Raw genomic sequence first — 23,694 nt, 5'->3', positions numbered from 1 at the left:
CAAGCCTCACTATTATATGTTGAGGTGTTGTCCTATTTTTGATTTTGATGGGGGTTTGTGGTGCCTCCTGGACTTGAATGCCTGTTTTCTTCCCCAGATTCGGGAAGTTCTCAACTATAATTTGTTCAAATAAACTTTCTGCCCCCCCTTCACCTTCTGGGACCTTTATTATCTGAATATAAGTTTGCTATGGTATCACTGATTTCTCAAAGTCTCCCTTCATGATGTAGTCATTTTCTTTCTCTCTTCATTACAATTTCCTTATTTTCTATCATTTTATCTTCTGTATCACTGACTCTCTCTTCTGCCTCATTTTTCCTCACTGTTAAGCCTCCATTTTTTACTGCATCTCAGTAGTAGCATTTTTAGTTTAGACCTTATTAGATTTTAATTCTTTTATTTCTACAATAAGGGATTCTCTAGTGTCTCTATGCTTTTTTCAAGCCCAGCTACTATCCTTATAATCATTGTTTTAAATTTTAGTTCAGACATCCTACTTATACCCATATTGATTAAATCCCTGGCAGTGAGTGCTATCTTTTGTTTTTTCTCTTGGTGGGTATTTCTCTGTCTGGTCATTATGTCCAGAATAGAATAAAAGAAAGAGAGAGAAAAGACAAAATACCACCACCAACAATAGAAAAAAAAAATAACAAAACAAACTGGAAGAAAAGAAATAGACAAAATAAGAAAAAAATGGAAGTAGAAACAAACAGAACAAAACAAAATATTAGATCCTGGGTGTATTATGGTCTGCTTGTTCAAAGAAACCAGATCTCAAAATAGGAAAGGATGAAAAACTTATATGAAAATAAAGTAAAATAAAATAAAATACAGCTAAAGGAAACCAAAGATAATATATATGTATATATATAATGTATATATAAAAATAAAAAATAAGAAAATAGTGAAAAAATAAAAATGAAAGGCAAAGAATAAAAACAAAACAAAACCGTGAATGCTGTATACTCTTTTCCCTAAGTGTTGAAGTTTTGCAGTTCTCTGTGATGGGTAAACTAGGTGCTAACCAGGTGTTTCTGCTGTGTTCTGGGTGAGGGTCCTATGTGTACTGATTCTCAGGTGTCTTTCCCCTGGTGGAATTGTGTCTCCCTCACAGGGTTATGAGATCAGTGTTAGCGGTTTTGATCCCACTATGTGGCACTGTTTTACTTCCTGAAGACTTTTAACACCAATGGGAGTGGGGGATGAAAAAGGTGGTGCCCCACTCTCTAACCCCAGAGCTGAAAGTTCTTGCCCCCCACTCTTCAGTGGGCTCTCAGAGAAAAGCAGTCAATCACTTTTGTTCCCTGGTTTCCATCTGAACTCCATGTTCACCCAACCTGTGACTGAGCGTTTTTATCTCAGGCATGCAACTAGGTTTCAATTGGTCAAATTTTGTGGACGCCTGTGGCACTGACCCACACTGTTCCTCCCAGGGGAGGGAGGGGTTCTTCCCATACTTCTGCCTTTTGCTGGGCCCTGCCTGCAGAGTGGCTGACGGGCCATGTAGTGGTTTGCAGTTTATGGCATCACCAAGCAGAAAGCCATTGCCTAGACTCACTATTTTCAGCCGGCTTCCCTGCTCCGATGCCTGGGAACTCTGCTGCACTCAGGCACCCCCATTCTTCTTGTGACCCTGGGGATCCTTAGACTATGCTGTCCCACCTGGGATTTCACCCCACTCTGCCACCTGAGCACCTTTAATCCAGGGACGTCCCCCATTGTAGTAGACTTCTAAAAGTTCCAGTTTTGTGCTCTGCTGCTTATAATACTTAGTGGTAGCCTCCTTAAGCCGGCTCCCTCCCCTCACAGTATCCTCCAATATATTGTCCCTGATTCAAGTCTCTGCACCTACTATGTTCCAAAAAGTGGTTACTCTTCTATTTGTAGAATTGCAGCGTTTCTTTTCTCATATCTCCAATGATTTTGTAGGTGTTCAGCATAATTTAATGATTATCTAGCTGAATTCCAGGGACCAAACTTAGGGTCCCTTTCTCCTCTGCCATCTTAACTTCTGCACTGTGTTTTCACTTTCATTTGCTTCCATATATTTTTAAAATTCTTCTTTAATTTCCTGGTTGACCCATTCATGTTCTTTAGCCTCCATGTATTTGTGGTCCTTCCAAATTTCTTCTTTGGTTGACTTCGAGTTTCATAGCATTGTGGTCTGAAAATATGCATGGTATGATTTCATTCTTTTTGTACTGGTTGAGACCTGATTTGTGACTCAGTATGTCTATTCTAGAGAATGTTCCATGTGTACTTGAAAAGAATGTGTATTCTGTTTCTTTAGGATGAAATTTTCTGAATATATCTGTTAAGTACATCTGGTCCAGTGTGTCATTCCAAGCCATTTTTTCCTTTTTGATCTTCTCCTTAGATGATCCATGGGAAAGGACACTCTATTAAATAAATGGTGCTGGAAAAATTGGACACCCATATGCAAAAGAATAAAACTGGATCATTTGTACCATACACAAAAATTAAATCCAAATGGATAAAAGACTTGAACATAAGACCTGAAACCATAAAACTTGTAGAAGGAAACCTAGTCAGTAAGCTCTTTGACATAGGTCTTGGTGATGATGTTTTGAAACAACTTACAGTGAAAGCAAAAGCAACAAAAGTGAAAATAAACAAGTGGGACTATGTCAAGCTAAAACCTGCAAAGCAAAGGAAACCATCAACAGAATGAAAAGAGAACCAACTGAATGGAAGAGAATATTTGCAAATCATATATTTGATAAGGGGTTAATAGCCAAAATATATAAATAACTCATACAACTCAATAGCAAAATAACAACGGATTAAAAAATGGGCAGAAGGGCGCCTGGGTAGCTCAGACGTTAAGTGTCTGCCTTTGGCTCAGGTCATGATCCCAGGGTCCTGGGATCGAGTCCCACACCGGGCTCCTTGCTCAGCGGGAAGCCTGCTTCTCCCTCTCCCACTCCCCCTGCTTGTGTTCCCTCTCTCACTGTCTCTCTCTCTCTGTTGAAAAATAAATAAAATCTTAAAAAAACGTAAAATAAAATAAAAAATGGGCAGAAGATCTGAATAGCCATTTTCCCCAAAAAGACATACAGATAGGCAATGGACACATGAAAAGATGCTCTACATCAGTAATCATTAGACAATGAGATATTACCTCACACCTGTTAGAATGGCTATTATAAAAAAAAAAACAACAAGAAGTAAATATTGGCGAGGATGTGGAGAAAAGGGAACCGTTGTGCACTGTTGATGGGAATGTAAATTGGTGCAGCCTCTATGGAAAATAGTATGGAGGTTTCTCAGAAACCTAAAAGTAGAACTACTGTATGATCTAGCAATTTCACTTCTGGATATTTACTCAAGCTTAAAAAGATATATGCACCCCCATGTTCATTGCAGTGTATTCATAATAGTCAAGATAAGGAAACAACCTAACTGTTCATGGAGTAATGAATAAAGAAAATGCAGTAGATATATATAGTGGGATATCATTCAGCCATAAAAAAGAAAGAGGGGAGCTTAGATGGCAGTGTAGTAGGAGGATGCTAGCTTGCCTTGTCTCTTAAACATAGTTATAACTATCAAATCATTCTAAATACCTAGGAAATTGACCTGAGGACTGACAGAACAAACTGCACAACCAGATGGAGAGAAGAGGCCACACTGAGGAAGGTAGGAAATGTGGAGACGTGGTTTGGGGGAGAAATGGATCATGAGTGCTACAGCGGGAAGGAAGCCCTGGTCATGGAGAAAAGCAAGAAAGAGAGAGAGAGGGAGAGAGAGAGAGAAAGAGAGAGAGAGAGAGGAGCACACAGGGGAATGCACAAGGAGAACACTTCGCTAAAGCCATTGGCTGGGAAAATGAGAGGGGCTGATTTTCATGAGTTTTTGCAACCAGCAGGGCTCAACGACTGGTGTTTTATAGGTTTGCCGGCATGAGGGTCATGCCCTATTCCTGGAGAGAAGGCAGGCAAGCAACCCAGGGGCAGACGGCATGATCCAAGGAATGCCTAAGGTGCACAGAGAGAGACTGTTCAGTCTTCTTGGAGCACATCTGTGATTTTCTCAGAGTTGCCTGTCAGGGGACAAAAGAGCAGGCAGGCACCATTTCCCTCCCCTGGCCCCCACCATGGGCTCAGAGACACCTGCTGAGGGTGGCTAAATCGGACACTGGCTGTTTAGCCTACTTTGCTCCAAATCCCATGCACTTTGGCACAATTGCCCTTCTTGGTCAAACCTGCATCAGTCTCAGTACAGCGAGATCCTCCCCCAGAAGGAGGTCCAGCGCAAGTCCCTGCCTGTCACACCAGGTAACTAAAGTTTGGATTTTTAAAAGTCAGCAGGCTTGGCTGGGATGGAGCCTGAAGTGCACTGTGCAGTTCCAGGCAGGCAGGCAGGCAACCTGAGAGAGACAGCATGAAAACAGTGATCTAAAAAATGCATGGGACACATGAGGGGAAATTACTCACTCTCCTGGAAATGCTTCCCTGAGAGCAACAAACACTGAATTCCCTCTTGGGGAACAAATGAGCTGGCTGGTGTCATTATCCTCCCCCATGCCTCAAGACTAACCAAGTCAGTACAGCGCCAACACTGGCTGCCTCCTGCCTCCCTCCACTCTGCTGGTACTGCTTTTCTTGTTTTTTATTTATTTATTTATTTATTTATTTATTTATTTATTTATTTATTTATTTATTATGTGAAGTTAGCCACCATACAGTACATCATTAGTTTTTGATGTAGTGTTCAATGATTCATTAGTTGCCTATAACACCCAGTGCTCATTACAACACATGCCCTTCTTAATACCCATCATCCAGCTACCCCATCCCCCTAAAAACCTCCCACTGAAACCCTCAGTTTGTTTCCTGGAGTCCATAGTCTCTAATGGTTTGTCTCCCTCTCTGATTCCCCCCCCCTTCAGTTTTCCCTTCCTTCCCCTAATGTCCTCCATGCTATTCCTTATGTTCCACATATAAGTGAAACTATATAACTGTCTTTTTCTGCTTGACTTATTTCACTTAGCATAATCTCCTCCAGTTCCATCCATGTCGATGCAAATGGTGGGTATTCATCCTTTCTGATGGCTGAGTAATATTCCATTGTATATATGAACCACATCTTCTTTATCCATTCATCTGTTGAAGGGCATCTCGGCTCCTTCCACAGTTTGGCGATTGTGAATATTGCTGCTATGAACACTGGGGTGCATGTGCCCCTTCATTTCACTACATCTGTGTCTTTGGGGTATATATCCAGTAGTGCAATTGCTAGATCATAGGGTAGCTCTATTTTTAACTTTTTGAGGAACCTCCATACTGTTTTCCAGAGTGGCTGCACCAGCTTGCATTCCCATCAACAGCGTAAGAGGGCTCCCCTTTCTCCATATCCTCACCAACATTTGTTGTTTCTTGCCTTGTTAATTTTGGCCATTCTAACTGGTGTAAGGTGGTATCTCAATGTGGTTTTGATTTGAATTTCCCGGATGGCTAATGATGTTGAACATTTTTCCATGTGTCTGTTAGCCGTTTGTATATCTTCTTTAGAGAACTGTCTGTTCATGTCTTCTGCCCGTTTTTTGACTTGATTATTTGTGTTTTGGGTGTTGAGTTTGATAATTTTTTTTGATCTTGGATACCATTATCTGTAATGTCATTTGCAAATATCTTCTCCCATCCCATGGGTTGCCTCTTTGTTTTGTTGACTGTTTCCTTTGCTGTGCAGAAGCTTTTTATCTTGATGAAGTCCCAAAAGTTCATTTTTGCTTTTGTTTCCCTTGCATTTGGAGATGTGTCTTGAAAGAAATTGCTGTGGCTGATGTTGAAGAGGTTACTGCCTATGTTCTCCTCTAGGATTTTGATGGATTCCTGTCTCACATTGAGGTCTTTCATCCATTTTGAGTTTATTTTTGTGTAAGGTGTAAGAGAATGGTCGACTTTCCTTCTTCTGCATGTGGCTGTCCAATTTTCCCAGCACCATTTATTGGAGATACTCTCTTTTTTCCATTGGATATTTTGTCCTGCTTTGCAAAGATTAGTTAATCAGAGAGTTGAGGGTCCACTTCTGGAGACTCTATTCTGTTCCACTGATTTATGTGTCTGTTTTTGTGCCAATACTATGCTGTCTTGGTGATCACAGCTTTGTAATAGAACATGAAGTCAGGCAACGTGATGCTCCCAGCTTTGTTTTTCGTTTTCAACATTCCCTTGGCAATTTGGGGTCTTTTCTGGTTCCATACAAATTTTAGGATTGTTTGTTCCAGCTGTGTGAAAAATGCCAATGGTATTTTAATAAGGATGGTGTTGAAAGTTTGGATTGCTCTGGACAGCATAGATATTTTAACAATGTTTATTATTCCAACCCATGAACATGGAATGTTTTTCCATATTTTTGTCTTCCTCAATTTCTTTCATAAGTGTTCTGTAGTTTCTGGAGTATAGATCCTTTACCTCCTTTGTTAGGTTTATTCCTAGGTATCTTATGATTTTTGGAACTATTGTAAATGGAATTGATCCCCTAATTTCTCTTTCTACAGTTATATTGTTAGTGTATAGAAAAGCAACTGATTTCTGTGCATTGATTTTGTATCCTGCCACATTACTGAATTGCTGTATGAGTTCTAGTAATTTGGGGGTGGATTCTTTTGGGTTTTCCACATAAAGTATCATGTCATCTGGGAAGAGAGAGAGTTTGACTTCTGCTTTGCCGATTTGAACGCCTTTTATTTCTTTTTGTTGTCTGATTGCTGATGCTAGGACTTCTAGTACTATGTTGAAAAATAGTGGGAAGAGTGGGCATCCCTGTCGTGTTCCTGATCTTGAGGGAAAAGCTCTCAGCTTTTCCCCATTGAGGATGATATTCACTGTAGGCTTTTCATAGATTTTTTTTTATGAAATTGAGGAATGTTCCCTCTATCCCTATACTCTGAAGAGTTTTAATCAGGAAAGGATGCTGTATTTCGTCAGATGCTTTTTCTGCATCAATTGAGAGGATCATATGGTTCTTGTCTTTTCTTTTATTAATGTGCTCTATCACATTGGTTGATTTGTGAAAATTGAACCATCCTTGCATCCCAGGAATAAATCCCACCTGGTTGTGGTGAATAATCCTTTTAATGTACTGCTGGATCCTATTGGCTAGGATCTTGGTGAGTATTTTGGCATCCATGTTCATCAGGAATATTGATCTGTAATTCTCCTTTTTGATGGGGTCTTTGGTTTTGGGATCAGGGTAATGCTGGCCTCATGGAATTATTTTGGAAGTTTTCCCTCTGTTTCTATTTTTTGAAACAACTTCAAAAGAAAAGGTATTATTTCTTCCTTAAATATTTGGTAGAATTCCTCTGGGAAGCCATCTGGCCCTGGACTCTTATTTTTGGGGAGGTTTTTGATTACTGCTTCAGTTTTGTTACTGGTTATTGGCCTACTTCTTCCTGTTTCAGTCTTGGTAGTTTATAAGTTTCCAGGAAGGCATCCATGTCTTCCAGGTTGCTTAATTTGTTGGCATATAGTTGCTGATAGTAATTTCTAATAATTGTTTCTATTTCCTTGGTGTTAGTCGTGATCTCTCCCCTTTCATTCATGATTTTATTAATTTAGGTCCTTTCTCTTTTCTACTGGATAAGTCTGCCCAGTGGTTTATCAATCTTATTAATTCTCTCAAGGAACCAGGTTCTAGTTTCATTGATCTGCTCTACTCTTTTTCTCGTTTCTATTTCATTGATCTCTGCTCTAATCTTTATTATTTCTCTTCTCCTGCTTGGTTTAGGTTTTATTTGCTGTTCCTTTTCTAGCTCTTTTAGGTATAAGGTTAGCTTTTGCATTCAGGATTTTTCTACTTTTTTGAGTGAGGCTTGGATGGCTATGTATTTCCCCTTTAGGACTGCGTTTGCAGTATCCCATAGGTTTTGGACTGGTTTGTTTTCATTCTCATTGGTTTCCATGAATTGTTAAGTTCTTCTTTGATTTCCTGGTTGACCCAAACATTCTTTAGCAGGATGCATTTTAACCTCCAAGTGTTTGCATCCCTTCCAAATTTTTCCTTGTGGTAGAGCTCCAGGTTCAATGTGTTGTGGTCTGAAAATATGCAGGGAATAATCTCAATTCTTTTGGTATTGGTTGAGACCTGATTTGTGACCCAGTATGTGGTCTATTCTGGAGAAAGTTCCATGTGCACTCGAGAAGAATGAGCATTCTGTTGTTTTAGGGTGGAATGTTCTGTATATATCTATGAAGTCCATCTGGTCCAATATGTCATTCAAAGCTCTTGTTTCTTTGTTGATCTGCTTAGATGATCTGTCCATTGCTGAGAGTGGATGTTGAGGTCTCCTGCTATTAAAGTATTATTATCAATATGATTCTTTACTTTGGTTAACAATTGTTTTATGTAGCAGCTGCTCCCATATTGGGGGCATAGATATTTACAATTGTTAGATCTTCTTGTTGGATAGACCCTTTAAGTATGTTACAATATCACTCTACATCTCTTACTACAGTCTTTAGTTTAAAATCTAATTTGTCTGATATGAGAATTGCTACCCCAGCTTTCTTTTGAAGTCTGTTGGCATGATAAATGATTCTCCATCCCCTCATTTTCAATCTGGAGGTATCTTTAGGTTCAACATTAGTCTTTTGTAAAGAGCATATCAATGGGTCCTGTCTTTTTATCCAATCTGCAACCCTGTGCTGTTTCATGGGAGCATTTAGGCTGTTACCATTGAGAGTAACTATTGAAAGATATGATTTTAGTGCCATCATATTGCCTGTGAAGTCCTTTTTTCTATAGATTGTCTCTGTAAATTTCTGGTCTATATTACTCTTGGGGTCTTTCTTCTTCTAAGGGGGATAAGAATCCCCCTTAATATTTCCTGCAGGGCCAGCTTGGTGGTCACATATTCTTTCAGTTTCTGCCAGTCCTGGAAGCTCCTTGTCTCTCCATCCCTTCTGAATGACAGCCTTGCTCAATAAAGTATTCTTGGCTGCATCTTCTTCTCATTTAGTACCCTGATTATGTCTTGCCAGCCCTTCCTGGCTTGCCAGGTCTCTGTGGACAGGTCTGATGTTATTCTCATATTCCTCCCTCCATACATAAGAAATTTCTTCCCCCTAGCTGCTCCCAGGATAGTTTCCTTGGCTCTAAGATTTGCAAGTTTCACTGTTATATGCTGGGGTGTTCATCTGTTCTTATTGATCTTGGGAGGGGTCCTCTCTGCCTCTTGGACAGGAATGCTTGTTTCCTTCGCCAAACTAGGGGAGTTCTCAGGTACGATTTGCTCAAATATATGTTCTAGTCCTCTCTCTCTCTCTCCACCCTTTCAGGGATCCCAATAATTCTGTCATTGGAATGTTTCATGGCATCACTGATCTCTCTAAGTCTGTTCTCATGGGCTTCTAGCTATTTATCCCAGTCCTCCTTGGCTTCCTTCCTTTCTATTATCTTATCTTCTAGCTCACTAATTCATTCTTCTGCCTCCTTTACCCTGGCTGTTACGGTATCCAGTTTAGACTGCATCTCATTCATAGCATTTTTAAGTTCAGCCTGATGAAATCTCATTTCTGCCCTCAGAGATTTGATATTATTGCTAATATTTTTCTCAAGCCTAGATATCGATTTCATGATTACTGCTCTGAAGTCTATCTCTGACATCTTGCTTATATCCATATCCATTAGGTCTGTGGCAGAGGCCATTATCTTTGGTTCTTTTCTTTGTTGGGAGTTCCGCCTCCTAGTTATTCTGTATAGGGGTGGTTGAGGGAATGTACAGAGTCCAAAGTATTAACCACGACCCAAGTAAGATGCACCCATTTTATGGGGACCCTAGGGTTTTTGTCCTCTTGTTCTTTTTGCCTGTCTTCTGGGGGAAGGGCCTGCTGAACTGTTTCTCAGGCAACCCTGCTTGGGCAGAGTTGCCCTGCCCCCTGTTGGGGGGCTGGGTACCTTGGAAACTGGTTTTTTGAGCTTTTGTTCTCTGGCAGCTTTCTGCGTGTCTTCCGAGAGTCAGAGAAAAATGGCCGCACCCAAACCTCTGTCCCAGAGCAGAGAAATTTTAGTCTGCTCTTCACTGAGCCCTCCAGGACACACAGTCTCCGTTTGTGTATGCGCTGCTGAAAAACACAGCCTCCCACCGTGGTGTGCACCCACAGCAACTCTCCAGAGGTCGACCCCAGGGCCTGGGCAAGTGTCTGCCCTTTGTTCTTCTAAAACCACGAGCCACCCCGGCTTCACACGTATGCACCTGGATCCTGTCTGGGTGCTGCTCTAAAGCCCTTCTCAGCCGCTACTGCTCTGCGAGTTTGTGTCAGTCCCTGGCACAGGACGCCTTTGTGCTCTGGTGTTATATCACTTCCCAGGAGCCAGCTTATAGCGGCTCCCTCCCTTGTCTGCCTATCCTCCAATATCTGCCTGCATATTCATGACTCTGGCCTTCATACCTCGTGCCTGGCAGAGTTTTTCTGCTTGTAGAGATCCAGATATATATTCTTATATCTCAGGCTGATTTCGTATGTGTTCAGAATGGTTTGCTAGATATCCAGCTAAATTCAGGGGACCAGTTGAAACAGGGTCTCTTACTCCTCCACCGTCTTGACTCTGCTGGTACTGCTTTTCTTGGGCAAGTGTGTTTGAGGACCAGCAAAGGACCGTTCCCTAGAAAAGTAACAGAAAGCTCTGCATGCACCATGTCTACTGGCCATAGAGTCCTGCAAGCCTTCAGTTCTAACAGAAGTAGCATCAGGTCTCACTTAAGAAGCAGACCAGCCCACACCTGGTCAAAACTCATCACACCGTGGCCAAGACCCAAATAGTACCCACTGCAGGGAAGGAGAACCTCTGCAGATGACTCACCTGAGGGACAGAGCAGTCAAAACACAGCAGCAGAGTACCTGCAGCACCCACCACAGACACTTCCTGAAGTGTTAGGATCTGGACACTATATGACCTCTTCTTCATAAAGCCAGTACTTTCAGGAATAGGAAACATAACAGGCTTTTCTAACACAGAGAGAAAGACAAAGACCTAGCCAAAAAGGCAAGATGGAGGACTTCATCCCAAGAGAAAGAACAAGAAAAAGTCACGGTGAGAGAACTAATCAAAACAGATATAAGTAATATGCTTGATGGAGAATTTAAAGCAATAATCATAAGGATACCCTCTGGTCTTTAGAAGAGCTTGGAAGATATCAGGGAGACCCTTACTGTAGAGATCAAAGAGCTAAAAAACAATCAGATAGAAATGAAAAATGCAATAACTGAAATTTGAAACCGACTGAGTAATGACAAGAAGAATGGAAAGAGCAGAGGAATGAATAAGTGATATAGAAGACACCATTATGGAAAATGATGAAGCTGAACAAAGAGAGAAAATTATGGGTCACCAGAGTACACTTAGGGAACTCAGTGACTCCATCAAAGGCAATAACATTCTTAATCATAGGAGTCCCAGGAGAAACAGTGAGAAAAGAGGGCAGAAGGTTTATTTGAGGAAATAATACCCGAAAGCTTCCCTAATCTGTTGAAGAAAATAGATATCCAAATCAAGGGAGCACAGAGAACTCCCATCAAAATCAACAAAAACAGACCAACCAAGACATATTGTAGTAAAATTTGCAAAATATAGTGATAAAGAAAAAAATCCTAAAAGCAGGAAGACAAAAAAAAAGGCCCTAACTTACAAGGGAAAACCATAAGGCTAGATGCAGTTCTCTCTGCAGAAACTTGACAAGCCAGAAGAGAGTGGCATGACATATTCAATGTGCTAAGTGGGAAAAATCTGCAACCAAGAATACTTTATCCAGCAAGGCTATCATTCAAAATAGAAGGAGAGATGAGTTTCTCAGACAAACAAAAACTAAAGGAGTTAATTATCACTAAACCAGCACTGCAAGAAATAGTAAAGGGGTCTCTTTGAGTGGGAAGGAAAGACCAAAAGTGACAAAGACTAGAAAAGAACAGAGAAATATCTGCAGAAACAATGACAAAACAAGTAACAAAATGGCACTAAATTCATATCTAACAATAATTACTCTGAATGTAATTGGACTAAATGCTCCAATCAAAAGACAGAGTGTCAGAATGGATAGAAAAAAAAAGACCCATCTATATGTTGCTTACAAGAGACTCATTTTAGATCTAAAGACACCTACAGATTGAATGTGAGGGAATGGAGAAGTATTTATCATGCTAATGGACATCAAAATGAATCCAGAGTAGCCATACTTGTATCAGACAAAGTAGATTTTAAACCAAGGACTGTAACAAGAGATGAAGAAGGGCACTATATCATAATAAAGGGGCCTAACCAACAAGAAGATCTAACAATTGTAAATATTTATGCCCCCAGCTATGGAGCACCCAGATATATAAAACAATAACAAACATAAAGGAATTCATTGATAATAATACAATAATAGTAGGGGATTTTAACACCCCACATACAGCAATGGACAGATCATGTAAGCATAAAATCAACAAGGAAACAATGGCTTTGAATGACACACTGGAGCAGATGGATTTAACAGATATATTTAGAACATTTCATCCTAAAGCAGTAGAATACACATTCTTTTCAAGTGCACATAGGACATTCTCCAGACTAGATCACATACTGGGTAACAAATGAGGCCTCAACAAGTACAAAATGATTTAGATCATACCATGCATATTTTCTGACTGCAACACTATGAAATGTGAAGCCAACCACAAGAAAAAATTGGAAAGATCACAAATAAATGGAGGTTAAACAACATGCTACTAAAGAATCCATGGGTCAGCCAAGAAATTAAAGCAGAAATGTAAAAATACATGGAAACAAATGAAAATGAAAACACAATGGTCTAACATTTGGGGATGCAGGAAAAGTGGTCACAAGAGGGAACTATATAGCAATATAGGCCTACCTCAGGAAGCAAGAAAAATCTCAAATACACAACCTAACCTTACACCTAAAGGAGCTAGAAAAAGAACAATAAATGAAGCCTAAAGGCAGCAGAAGAAGGGAAATAATAAAGACTAGAGCAGAAATAAATTATAGAAAAAGGAAAACAAACAAACAAACAAAAAAACCCAACAACCCAGTACAATAGATCAATGAACCAGGAGCTGGTTCCTTGAAAGAATTAATAAAATTGATCAACCCCTAGCCAGACTTATCACAAAGAAAAGAGAAAGGACCCAAATAAATAAAATCACAAATGAGAGAGGAGAAGTCACAAGCAACACTACAGAAATACAAACAATTGTAAGAGAATATTATAAAATGTATACCAACAAATTGAGCAATGTGGAAGAAGTGGATAAATGCCTAGAAACACACAAACTCCAAAACTGAAAGAGGAAGAAATAGAAAATTTGAACAGACTGATAACCAGCGAAGAAATTGAATCGGTAATCAAAACTCTCCCAACGCACAAAAGTCCAGGGCCAGATGGCTTCCCAGGGGAATTCTACCAAACATTTAAAGAAGAGTTAATACCTATTCTTGTCAAACAGTTAAAAAAAATAGAAATGGAAGGAAAATTTCCAAACTCATTGTATGAGGCCAGCATTACCATGATTCCAAAACCAGACTAAAATTCCACTCAAAAGGAGAATTAGAGGTCAATATCCCTGATGAACATGAATGCAAAAATTCTCAACAAGATACTAGCAATATGGAAAGAGCCCAGATGTCCATTGGCAGATGAATGGATAAAGAAGATGTCACACACACACACACACACACACACACACACACACACACACACAAGGAATATTAGTCATCAAAAAGAATGAAATCTTGCCATTTGCAATGGCAGGGATGGAACTAGAGGGTATTATGCTAAGTGAAATAAGTCAGTCAAAGACAAATACCATATGATTTCACTCATATGTGGAATTTAATAAACAAAACAAATGAATATAGGGGAAGGGAAGGAAAAATGAAAGAAGTTGAAAATTGAGAGGTAGACAAACCATAAGAGATGCTGAACTCTAGTAAATAAACAGGATTGCTGGAAGGGAGGTGGGTGGGAGGAAGGGATAATTGGGTGATGGGTATTTAAGGAGGGCACTTGATGTAATGAGCACTGGGTGTAATATGCAACTGAAGAATCACTAAACTCTACCTCTGAGATGAATAAAAAAAAGAATCTCTTGGAGCAGTGAAATATTTCCACGTACAGTTTTATCAACGGTAGACTGGTAGTTTCAGGGGAAAAAATGATAAACAGTTTTGTATCCTATCTTTCTCAAATTTGAAACATGGCATTATTTATGGTTGTCACAGATATCTCATTATGTTAATAATTATTACATTTGTAAAGATTTCAGGACTGCTTTAATTAAAGTGGCCAGTTTATGCATGTTTTGCTTATGTTTTAAAATGTACTTTATGTGTTCATACAGTTGTGCTTTGTTATATCTCCAAATTAGAAAAAGTCATTAATAGTTCAAAAGTGAAAAAAAAAGATACTAGCAAATTGAATCCAACAGTATATTAGAAGAATCATTCACCATGATCAAGTAGGTTTTATTCCCTGGTTGCAGGGGTAGTTCAATATTTGCAAATCAATCAGTGTGATACACCACATTAATAAAAGAAAGGATAAGAACCATACGATCTTAATAGATGCAGATAATGCATTTGACAAAATACAGCATCCATTCTTGATAAAAACCCTCCACCATGTAGGGCTAGAACATATCTGAACATCATAAAGGTCATATACAAGAGACCCATAGCTAATATCATCCTCAATGGGGAAAAAACCGAGAGCTTTTCCTCTACAGTCAGGAATAAGACAGGGATGTCCACTCTCACCAGTGTTATTTAGCATAGTACTGATAGTCCTAGCCTCAGCAATCAGATAACACAAAGAAATAAAAGATATCCAAATCTGCAAGGAAGAATTCAAACATTCACTATTTGCAGAAGACATGATACTCTATATAGAGAACCCAAAGACTCCACCAAAAAAAAAAAAAAAAAACTCTTAGAACTGATACACAAGTTCGATTAAGTTCTGATAAGGAAGACATTGTATATATTGTATAGATATATATGTATCTACATATTCCAATATATATGGATATTCCATATATATATATGTATCTGTATATATATATATATATGTATATATGGAATATCACTCAGCCATGAAAAAGAACAAAATCTTTCCATTTGCAATGATGTTTATGGAGCTAGAGTGTATTATGCTAAGTAAAAGAAATCAGAGAAAGACAAATACCATATGATTTCACTCATATGTGGAATTTAAGAAACAAAACAGATGATCATAGGGGAAGGAAGAAAACAAAAAAGAGGGAAGCAAACCATAAGAAACTATTAGCTATAGAGAGCAAACTGAGGGTTATTGGACAGGAGATGGGCAGGTGATGGACTAAATGTGTGTTGGGTATTAAGGAGGGCACTTGTGATGAGCACTGGGTATTATATATAAGTGATGAATCACTAAATTCTATTCCTGAAACCAATATTACACTATATGTTAACTAACTAGTATTTAAATAAAAACTTGAAACAACAACAAAAGAACTGATACATGAGTTCAGTAAAGTCACAGGATATAAAATCAACATACAGAAATCTCTTAACATTTCTTTTTTTTCTTTTTTTTTATTATGTTCAGTTAACCAGCATATAGTACATCGTAAGTTTTTGTTGTAGTGTTCAGTGATTCCTTAATTGTGTATAACACCCAGTGCTCATCCCAACATGTGACCTCCTTAATACCCATCACCCGGTCACCCCATCCCCCCACCCCCTCCTTTCTGTAACCCTCAGTGTGTTTCCCAGAGTCCAGAGTCTCTCATGGTTTGTCTCCCTGTCTGATTTTCTCCCATTCAGTTTTCCCTCCCTTCCCCTCTGGTCCCCTGCTCTATTCCTTATGAGTGAAACCATATGATAATTGTCTTCCTCTACTTATTTCACTTAGCATAATCCCCTCCAGTTCCATCCATGTTGATGCAAAAGGTGGGTATTCATCCTTTCTGATTGCTGAGTAATATTCCATTGTATATATTTTTATACACCAATAATGAAGCAGCAGAATGAGAAATCAAGGAATCAATCCCATTTATAACTGCACCCAAAACCATAAAATACCTAGGAATAAACCTAACCAAAGAGGTAAAAGATCTGTACTCTGAAAACTATAGAACACTTCAAAACAAACTGAAGATGACACAAAGAAATGGAAGAATATTCCATGCTCATGGGTTGGCATAACAAATATTGTTAAAATATCTACACTACCCAAAACAATCTACACATTTAATGCAATCCCTTTCAAAATACCACCACCATTTTTCACAGGTTTAGAAGAAACAATTCCAAAATTTGTATGGAACCAGAAAAGACCCCTATAGCCAAAGCAGTCTTGAAAATGAAAGGCAAAGGCGCACCTGGGTGGCTCAGTCATGAAGCATCTGCCTTTGGCTCAGGTCATGATCCCAAAGTCCTGAGATTGAGCCCTGCATCGGGCTCTCTGCTCAGTGGGGAGCCTGCTTTCCCTCTCCCACTCCCCCTGCTGTGTTCCCTCTCTCGCTTGTGTCTCTCTGTCAAATAAATAAATAAAATCTTTAAAAAAAAAGAAAAAGACAAAGTTGGAGGCATCACAATTCCAGATTTCAAGCTATATTACAAAGCTGTAGTGATCAAGACAATATAGTACTAGGACAAAAGCAGAATTGATCAATGGACAAAAATAGACAACCCAGAAGTGAACTCACAACTATATGATCAACTAATGTTTGTCAAAGTAGGAAAGAATATCCAATGAAAAAAGGATAGTCTCTTCAACAAATGGTGTTAGAAAAATTGGACAGCCACATGCAGAAGAATGAAACTGGACCACTTTCTTACATCATATACAAAAATAAATTCAAAATGGATGAAAGATTTCAATGTGAGACAGGAAACCATCAAAATCCAACAAGAGAACACAGGCTGTAACTTTTTGACATTGGCTGTAGTAACTTCTTCTTCTTCTTCCTTTTTTTTCTTTTGTAGTAACTTCTTACTAGATATGTCTCCTGAGGCAAGGGAAGCAAAAGCAAAAATAAACTATTGGGACTTCATTAAGATAAAAAGTTTCTGTACAGCAAAAGAAATAATCAACAAAACTAAAAGGCAGCATACAGAATGGGAGAAGATATTTACAAATGACATATCTGATAAACGTTAGTGTCCAAAATATTTAAAGAACTTGTAAAACTGACCACCCAAATAAATAAATGGGCAGAAGACATGAATAGGCATTTCTCAAAAGAAGACATACAAATGGCTAACAGACATATGAAAAGATGGTCAACATCACTCATCATCAGGGAAATATGAATCAAAACTACAATGAGATATCACCTCACATCAGTCAGAATGGCTAAAATTAACAACACAGGAAACAATAGGTTTTGACGAGGATGTGGAGAAAGGGGAACCCTCTTATATTGCTAGTGGGAATGCAAACTGGGTGCAGCCACTCTGGAGAACGGTATGGAAATTCCTCAAAAAGTTAAAAATAGAACTACCCTATAACCCAGCAATGCACTACTAGATATTTATCCAAAGGATACAAAAATACTGATTTAAAGTGATATATGCATACTGATTTTTAAAAAATTTTTATTGTTATGTTAATCCCCATACATTACATCATTAGTTTTTGATGTAGTGTTCCGTGATTCATTGTTTGTGTATAACACCCAGTGCTCCATGCAGAACGTGCCCTCTTTAATACCCATCACCAGGCTAACCCATCCTCCCACCCCCTCCCCTCTAGAACCCTCAGTTTGTTTTTCAGAGTCCATCGTCTCTCATGGTTTGTCTCCTCCTCCGATTTCCCCCCTTCATTCTTCCCCTCCTGTTATCTTCTTCTTCTTCTTTTTAAACATATATTGTATTATTTGTTTCAGAGGTACAGATCTGTGATTCAACAGTCTTAGACAATTCACAGCACTCACCATAGCACATACCCTCCCCAATGTCTATCACCCAGCCACCCCATCCCTCCCACCCCCCACCACTCCAGCAACCCTCAGTTTGTTTCCTGAGATTAAGAATTCCTCATATCGGTGAGGTCATATGATACATGTCTTTCTCTGATTGACTTATTTCACTCAGCATAACACCCTCCAGTTCCATCCACGTCATTATGCATACGTTTATAACAGCATTATCGACAATAGCCAAATTATGGAAAGTGCCCAATGTCCATTGACTGATGAATAGGTAAAGAAGAGATGTTGTATGTATACAATGAAATATTACACGGCCATAAAAAATAATGAAATCTTGCCATTTACAACAACATGGATGGAACTAGAGAGTATTATGCTAAAAGAAAGAAGTCAGAGAAAGACAAATACCATGATTTCACTCATATGTGGAACTTAAGTAACAAAACAGATGAACATGGGCCAAAAAAAGGGAGGCAAACCATGAATCAGACTCTTAACTGTAAGAAGAAACTGAGAGTTGATGGAGGACGGTAGGTGGAGGATGGGTTAAATGGGTGATGGGTATTAAGGAGGGCACTTGTTATGATGAGCACTGGGTGTTGTATGTAAGTGATGAATCAACTACCTGAAACTAATATTACACTGTATGTTGACTAACTGGAATTTAAATTAAAATTTGAGAAAGAAGAAAAAAGAATGAAATCTTGCCATTTTGACAACATGGATGGAACCGGAGGGCATTATGCTAAGTGAAATATGGCATATAGAGAAAGACAAATACTGTGTTATCTCTCTTATATTGGAATCTAAAAAAAACAAAAAACAAAAAACAAAAACCTAAGATCATAGACACAGAGAATAGATTCATGGTTGCCAGAAGTGGGAGCTGGGAGTGGGTGGTGGAAAAAATTGGTGGAGGGGCTAAAAATGTTCATCTATGGTCAAGCTTTGTGAATAGTAACTGTTCAGTACTTCTCTATGTTTGGGATGACTTACTGCCCTTATTTATACCTAGGAATTTATGGTAATGGCAATGAAAAAAAAAAAGAAAAGAAAACCTAACAAGGCAATAAAATTTAGAAAAGACACTCACTGGTATTTAGTTAAATGCAAATTAAAATAACAATGATAGATTCGGTCATTTACCTATAAGATTGATAAAACTTCCAAAGTTGATAATATGAACTTTTGACCCAGTGCTGGGAAAAGGGAACTTTTGTACATCTCTAATAGGAGTGTAAATTGATGGTTACTTTAAAGGTCAATTTGGCAATACCTATTAAATTTAAAATTGAATTGCACACACCCTATGTGCCAGTAATTCCACTTCTAGAGCTCCACCCTAAGGAAACACATGCATGGACAAGGAGACAAGGGCAAGATATTTATTGCAGCATTGTTTGTAATATTGGAAAAGTCAAAACAACTTAAATGCCTACCAATAGATGAATGGCTAAATAAAATTTGGTATATCCATATCATGGAATTCTATATTGTAACTAAAAAGAATGAACTAGATTTATTTATTTATTTAAATTTTATTTTATTATGTTATTTAAATCAACATTTCTAAACATTATTCAGTGAAAAATGTATAATGCAAAACAAGTACAGTATGACATATTTTATATAAAAATACATGCTAAATGTTAAATATTTTATCTGTGTCCCTGTTTATGTGTGTACTGCATGGAGCACTGGGTGTTGTACGAAAACAATGAATCATGGATCACTGCATCAAAAACTGGTGATGTATGGTGACTAACATAACATAATAAAATAAAATTAAAAAAAACAAAAAAACAACAAAAATAAAGATTTTATTTATTTATTTGACAGAAAGAGAGACAGCGAGAGAGAGAACACAAACAGGGGGAGTGGGAGAGGGAGAAGCAGGCTTCCTGCGGAGCAGGGAGCCCAATGCAAGGCTCGATCCCAGGACCCTGGGATTATGACCTGAGCTGAAGGCAGACTCTTAATGACTGAGCCACCCAGGCGCCCCTTTAAAAATACTTTTAAGGTATCTGGGAGGAATCAAGCTTAACTACCCAGTGATTATCCCTGGAGAGGGGAGGAAAGGGTTTGATTTGAGATGAAGGTCAGGAGAGACTAGCTTTATGTATAAATATTCTAATTTTAAAAAGGAAAAATGTGTTTATATATTATTTCATAATTAAAATTAATTTTAAAAACAGTTTTTATTACTTTGGTATATTTGTTGAAAGAATGAATCAGTATGTACTGATGATTTGCACAGTAATTTTTATGCTTATGTCTAATAGAGGGTAGGTTGATTTTGATGTGAGTTTTATTTATAGTAGTAAGGTGACTCGTACTAGCAGGCTTGCATGTTTATATAATATGCTGATATATGAAAAATAAGAAAAAAAAATCCATTGAGACTACTTAAAAAGCTGGGTTCTCATGTTGAATTTGCTTTTAACCTCAGTCTATACCTACATAAATCCATTTCTCTTTGGCTCTATTTCCAAAAGGAAATATGTATGTATGACATTGGGATTTACTTTCCCCAAATGAAAAATAAAGGGATTATCATGGGGTCCCTAACCTGGCAATATTTATGAGCAGACCTTAACAGGGTCTGTGAAGTCCCTGAAATTATAGGAAAAAATTGTGTGTAGGTAGGCATATGCATTTTTTTGATGCAGAGGCCATTTGGGAGAGAGTGGCTTAAATGGTTATGGAGCGACAAAAACAACAGAAGGTTTAGAGCCGTTGATCCTGATACTCTTCATTGTCCTTTTCAGCTGTGAAATTCTGTTAAAGGTAATCATTGAGACTCTTTCATACTGTCCTTTCCTCTTTCCACTCATCAAACTCCTAAAACAAACAGAGACAAAAACAGTTAACAAGTTTCATCAACTATAAAATAAAGACTAATAATACCTAATTCTCAAAGTTAATATGATTATTAAATGGAATAATCCATGTAAAGCCCTTTGCCACCATCTGCACATTGTAAGCCAACAACAGATAATTTTTTAAAAAAGAACTGTAATGGAATTTGTCAGTGTTAAAACAGCAACCTCAATTTCCTTGACAAATAAATAAGCTAGGCCTGTGGATTTTTAGCTTCTTGGAAAACTATGATTAATTGTACAATTGTTAATGTTCAGGGCTGGAAAAGCTCTGAAAGGTGAGCTCTGAGAGTAAGAAAACCAGTTGAAACCCAGTGAAATGAGAATTTTAGCTTTTTCTAGAACCTGCAAAATGATGGGCATTCAGTCAATGTTAGTTTAACCCAAAGATTGACTTCATATTCCAAAATTTTCTCATTTTTTTTTTTACCTAGAGGATCCAAGGCTTAGAAATCTTATTCAAAACCTAACAAGAATAGAGTTATGCTTTTTCAAGTGCTTGCTAAAATTTTCTATGGCTGCGGTTCACAAAATGTGGTCTTGGGGTACCTGTGAAGTCAAAATATATTATTTTCATTCTAATGCCAAAACATTATTTGTCTTTTTTTCATTGCCATTATTTCTTAAGTGTATAGTAGAGTTTTCCAGAAGCAGAGTATAACAAACAAAAATTATTAAAAAGTAATTCTAATCCCTGTTGGGTCTCCTAAAGTACATTAAAGGGGTTAAATTATGAGTCCACCATAACACTTCTTAAAAATTCCTTCTTCTGCTTCCCAGTTCTCTTTTATTCCTAGTTGTCTCCAAAGTCTTTTTCTGTGTATACTTTGTGCTTTTGTGAGTGTAAACATGAATTGTTTTATATTTTATTTTTAAAGGATTTTTTATTTAAAAGGATGCATACATATCATTTATAAGATAATCAAGCAATACAGAAAATTATAAAAGAAAACAGCAACAAAATCACCATTATTATATGAAAATAATCAGTGTTAACTTTTGTGATGTATTTCATACATCTGTCTTTGTAGGTATATAGCAGGATGGAGAGTTAGACAAAATTCATTTTATATCATGATATCATAAATGATATTTTTTACATAATTACATAAATGTAATTTTATTACATTTATTTTATTTATTTATTATTTATTACATTATTTATTATTACATTATGTAAATTACATAAATGTAATTTTAAATAAAAATTTAACAACTTTACATATTATCTTAAGTTTTATTCATATTTGACTTGTATAAATTTTTTCTGAAGTGAAGATAAAGGAAGATAAGTTTACTTGACATACTGTCTATAAGATTCTCTAAGGATAAGAGGAAAAGAGCATGAACAATTTTGGGATGATAATAAATGTTTTTTAAATTCAATTTTCCAAAAATAAATTTTTTTAGTTGGGGGAGGAGCAGAGGGAGAGGGAGAGAGAGAATCTTAAGCATGCTCCATGTGGGGCTCTGATTTCACAACCCTGAAATCATGACCTAAGCAGAAATCAAGATGGTTCCCTACTGTGAGAAATGAAGATATTAGTACACTTATACTTTTTCTCTCTCTCCCTCCTCTTCCTCATTTTTGATGGATATTATTTTTACTTTGTTAGGAGTTTTAAAAAAAGTATTTCTATTATTTTCTGCATTCAAAATTCTCTCAGTTTTTTTGACCACGTTTTCTCTATCTTTGAGTTCTTTATTGTAATGCATGTCTGAGTTGCCCATATTTCATCTTTAAGATGTATTTTCATGGATGCTACTTCTGGGAAAATTTTGGTAGTCCTAACATACAGTCTAGTTAAATTTAAAAGCTTCATCAGTAATTTTTACTGCTGTTGCTGTTCCAAAGGTACTTTTACTTTGAGCTAATAACACATTCCAAGAATGATTAATAAGAATCATTAACAAGAATTGCATATATTTAAATACTTGAAAAAAAATGTTTTTAGCATGCAGAATGTCATACTGATGATTTTTTGCTTTGTCCTCTGAGGACTCTACCTCCAGATCATTGTGAGGAAATTAAATACAAATTTTTACCATATTTTCTATCCTATTCTAAATTATGTATAAATTCAGAGTATTTCAACAGAGGCCCAAATACCTCCATTTTAATGTCATGCTTTATTCTTTTTTTTTTTTAAGATTTTATTTATTTATTTGACAGAGAGAGAGAGAGCGAGAGCAGGAACACAAGCAGGGGGAATGGGAGAGGGAGAAGCAGGCTTCTTGCCGAGCAGGGAGCCCGATGTGGGACTTGATCCCAGGACCCTGGGATCATGACCTGAGCCGAAGGCAGACGCTTAATGACCGAGCCACCCAGGCGCCCGTCATGCTTTATTCTTAACAGAAATGTGTACAACACAGAGAAATAAAAGGAGGCATCTGTATGATCAATATTTCAAATGATTTCTTTGTTTGGAGAGGGCTGTACAGCCTTGGGCAATGCACAATGTTAAGGTTTGGGTAATGGGTAATTTCTTTTGTTTAAGTGGAAGAAGGTCTTACTTTAAGTACAGCATGTGTTCTTAGAAAACGTTTAGGAAAGAATACATGTAGAAGTTGAGGATTTTGGAAGTTGATTTCCTTAAGAAGATCCATGTCTGTATACTGGTCTAAGTGAATGAAACCACCTTCAGGGCAGGGAGACACTCAACAATGATGGGAACCCTCATGAACTGGCTTGCACATGTCCTGTCCAAAATGAGATTACAACTATTCAGATTTAGCTGACTGTTGAGAGGGGATGTTGGCCCAGGGTTGCCGGACATTTGGCTTGAGAGAAAACAGAAATCCAGGGCCTTTTTTGGGGGTTACCATCTCCCAATTTCTAAACATTGTTAACTAATTCATATTTTAAATAGTGT

General features: G+C 37.7%; 1 long non-coding RNA gene across 3 annotated transcripts in view; it reads left to right on the top strand.

The window, feature by feature from the left end:
- Positions 1 to 23,694, top strand: part of LOC118552378 (uncharacterized) — a 604,572-nt gene that overhangs the window by 405,860 nt on the left and 175,018 nt on the right. For all 3 annotated transcript variants that reach the window (XR_013447914.1, XR_013447915.1, XR_013447913.1), the window contains one exon: positions 3,595 to 3,663. This is a non-coding gene — a long non-coding RNA (uncharacterized LOC118552378). The remainder of the gene's footprint in view (positions 1 to 3,594; positions 3,664 to 23,694) is intronic.

Source organism: Halichoerus grypus, chromosome 5, assembly GCF_964656455.1.
Source record: "Halichoerus grypus chromosome 5, mHalGry1.hap1.1, whole genome shotgun sequence".
In the NCBI taxonomy this organism is placed as follows: Eukaryota; Metazoa; Chordata; class Mammalia; order Carnivora; family Phocidae; genus Halichoerus; species Halichoerus grypus.
This window is presented reverse-complemented; position numbering and strand designations above follow the sequence as displayed.